This window comes from Panulirus ornatus, chromosome 10 (genome assembly GCF_036320965.1).
Source record: "Panulirus ornatus isolate Po-2019 chromosome 10, ASM3632096v1, whole genome shotgun sequence".
Taxonomy (NCBI): Eukaryota; Metazoa; Arthropoda; class Malacostraca; order Decapoda; family Palinuridae; genus Panulirus; species Panulirus ornatus.
In genome coordinates, this window is record NC_092233.1 from 55992746 (window position 1) to 55996859 (window position 4114).

Sequence of the window (4114 nt, forward strand, 5' to 3'; positions counted from 1 at the left end):
TTAGTCGCCTTCTGCGACACGCAGGGAATATGTGGGAATTATCCTTTCTCCCCTATCCCCAGGGATAGTGTATATATATATATATATATATATATATATATATATTGGGTGAGGGAAAAAGAATTCTACCTCCGTATTTCCAGCGCGTTGCACAAGGCGACTAGATGGGGCAGGAGCCGGGGAGGTGAACACCCCCTCTCCTTCTTGTATTTCAATTTGTAAAAGATGGAACAGAAGGAACCAGGCAGGGAGTGCTCATTCTCTCCGAAGGCTCAGGTTCGGGTGTCTGAAATAGTGTGGAGGTAACCAGGAAGAGAAGAGATAGGCGGTATGTTTGAGGAAAGAAATCTGGACGTCCTGGCTCTGAGTGAAGCGAAGCTCAAGGGTAAAGAGGAAGAATGGTATGGAAACGTTTTGGAAGTAAAATCAGAGATTGGTGAGAGGACAAGAGCTAAGGAAGGAGTAGAGGTATGTGAGAGGCAAGAGATAAGGAAGGAGTAGGAGTAAGTAAGAGGACTAGAGCTAAGGAAGGAATAGCATTACTCCTGAAGCAGGAGTTGTGGGAGTGTGTGATAGAGTGTAAGGAAGTAAATTCTAGATTGACGTGGGTAAAACTGAAAGTGGATGGCGAGAGATGGGTGATTATTGGTGCCTATACACCTGGTCATGAGAAGAAAGGTCATGAGAGGCAAGTGTTTTGGTAGCAGCTGAGTGAATGTGTCAGACGTTTTGATGCAAAGACCGGGTATAAGTGATGGGTGATTTGAATGCGAAGATGACTAATATGGCAGTGGAGGGTATAACTAGGGAAATGGGTTAATCAGTATTATGAATGGAAATGGTGAACAGCTTGTGGAGTTGTGTACTGTATAAAGGATTGGTGATTGGAAATACCTGGTTTAAAAAGGGGGACATACACAATTATACGTATGTGAGTAGGAGAGATGGTCAACGGGTATTACTGGATTACATATTCATTGAATGTTGTGTAATATAGAGACTTTGAGACTTTTGGATGTAAATATATTGAGAGAGACACCTGGTAGGATGTCTGATCACTATCTTGTGGAGGCGAAGGTAAACATTTGTAGGGCTTTTAAGGAAAGAGGAAATGACATCGGTGAAAAGAGTGGTGAAAGTAAGTCTAGAAAAGAGACTTGTGTGAAGAAATACCTTGAGAGACTGAGTGTAGAATGTCAAAAGATGAGAGTAAATGAAGCAAGGGGAATGAACACTATTTTAGTGTTGCCCTATCCTCCCAACCTAGCTAATCTAAGACGTGTTCTAAAAAAAAACAGTGCTTGTGGTGTTGCTTTCCAGCACAATGACACCGTCAGTAAGACCTTAATAAATAGTAGGCCAAATCATGCAACAATTGGGAGTGTTTACGCCGTCAAATGCAAGGCATGTAGATATATTTATGTAGGCCAGACTGGTAAAACTGTAAGGGAGATGTGTTATTGGCACCGTCATGCAGTACGCAGGGATGACCACACAAAAATGTGCGATCGCTAAACATTATCATGAAAATGATCACTCTAGCCATAGATCTTGAAAATCCCGTTATTCTATACCCCTCTGATGATTATGCCACACGTAACGTCACTGAATGTCTTAATTGCTAATACTAATTGCTAATACAATTTGAAAGCCCATCCTAGCATAATCCAGATCATCATGAGAGAATTGACAAAACACGAAAACCTAAAAAAAGCTGTTCAAGACACACCCAGCTACGCAGGTCAACCCCCGCCACGTGACCCCCCTGAATCACTCTCCCTTACAACGGTTACGACCAGACAAAGCAGACATTGGTTAGTCTGTACAGATTGGTGTCGGACGGCGGGACTCAAGTGTGATGTTGGGATTTAAATAACTTTGTTAAGTACTGGCACCTGATGATGACTTGAGACTGTCTCCACGAAACATGTCGTGCCACATTTATAAAAAGAATTTCATGTTAAATAAAACTGTGTGAACTCCTACTGAAGTACAGTTTCACCTTCATATATATATATATATATATATATATATATATATATATATATATATATATATATATATATCTTTTTCTTTCATACTATTCGCCATCTCCCGCATTAGCGAGGTAGCGTTGAGAACTGAGGACTGGGCCCTTGAGGGAATATCCTCACCTGGGCCCCTTCTCTGTTCCCTCTTTTGGAAAATTAAAAAAAAAAGTGAGAGGGGAGGATTTCCAGCCCCCCGCTCCCTCCCCTTTTAGTCGCCTTGTACGACACGCAGGGAATACGTGGGAAGTATTCTTTCTCCCCTATCCCCAGGGATATATATATATATATATATATATATATATATATATATATATATATATATATATATATATATATATATATATGCATATACCTACCTTATTCTCTACACTCTCGGAGGAAAAGAAAACCAGAATTTGAATTTAAGGATGAAGGGGTTAACTGGAGGTCCTCAGGTGTTTGTATACCAAACCCTAAAGGTGAGGAGGGTCTGGGAAGAGAAGACAAAAGACGAGGGAGCATTCCACAGCTTTGCTACACACACACACACACACACACACACACACACACGAATGGAATATAATGACTGAGAACATGGTTAAATCAGACATCATAACATATATCTAAGACGTATGAGAGTAGAAAATGCTCAGCTCATCGAACCCCACGAGTATGATACTCCCAAATAGCAACCAGACTCACACACAAAAAGTCAACAATCAGGGAAATATACAAAGGTGTTTTAGATAAAAGTTTCTGAAGAAAAAGAATGGAATATTCAGAGTAAATGTAAGCTGGAGAAGAATCTATAAGAAATGGGAATATTTTGAATATAACCCGACATACGGGGGTTAATGAACCAACACTGCAGGAATTGGCAGGAGTTGGCATAATGATATGCGAAGAGTTGAACGAATGTTCTCAAAGATATATTCACTCTGGAAAACGCTGCAATCCAAAGACTAGTGAGATGGAATAGGGAGGAGGTCTTGCAAAACATTCATATATTCAGAAAAGACATAAAGCTGGAAGCCGTTCACCCATTAAGAGGGTTATGATATCAATTAGTTCTCCCATATGGCATGAATATGATAGCTGATGCCACTGGAGGAAACCACCTTGCAATGTCGTTCAAGATGCCACTGGAAGAAGGTAAAGTGCCAAGGGAGATGAAGTGGGGCAGATTACATACCCATCTTTGAGAAAGGAGACAGTGAAGTCGACCTGAATTACAGGCCATTCTCTCTTAACGAATGTGACCAGGTAGATTCTAAGAAAAGTAATCAGATGTCAAATATAAGATGACTTGCAGGGGAGAAGCAACCTGAAAGAGCGACAGCAAGGACTCATAGATAGGATGTCTTGTGTAATGAGCTTCATAGGATTCCACGAGAGAGTGAACTCCTTCTTGAGACTAAGGAGAATCTTTTGTAGATTATATGGATCTGTTGAACCAGAAAGCATTTGACACTAGACCAAATTGGAGTCTGCTAAAGAAACTAGATTTTTAGACTGGAATAAAGGAAAGATAGATATCTTTTGAGGGCAACTTCTCGCTAACGCAGGAAACCAATAAGAAATGTATATATATATATATATATATATATATATATATATATATATATATATATATATATATATATATGTGTGTGTGTGTGTGTGTGTTGTTGATAGAATTTGTAAACAATTCACCTTCTTGCCCACATAGTAAGTTTATGATACACTCGTTGTCTGTCTTGGACAATCGCATGTTTACCAAATGGGGTCCTAGCTACGTCTCTTCGTTTTATATCAACTGACTGTTATATTTTTCTCTTATGTCTCCCCTGATGATGTGATTATTACACGAAAGTGCACTTGGGAACTTATCGTGTTCCACTTTCCCCGTGGACCCGCAGGAATAAATATATATATATACATATATATATATATATATATATATATATATATATATATATATATACATATATATATATATATAAGTTTGTTGAGTATTCCTGGTAAATTATATGGGAGGGTATTGATTGAGAGGGTGAAGGCATGTACAGAGCATCAGATTGGGGAAGAGCAGTGCGGTTTCAGAAGTGGTAGAGGATGTGTGGATC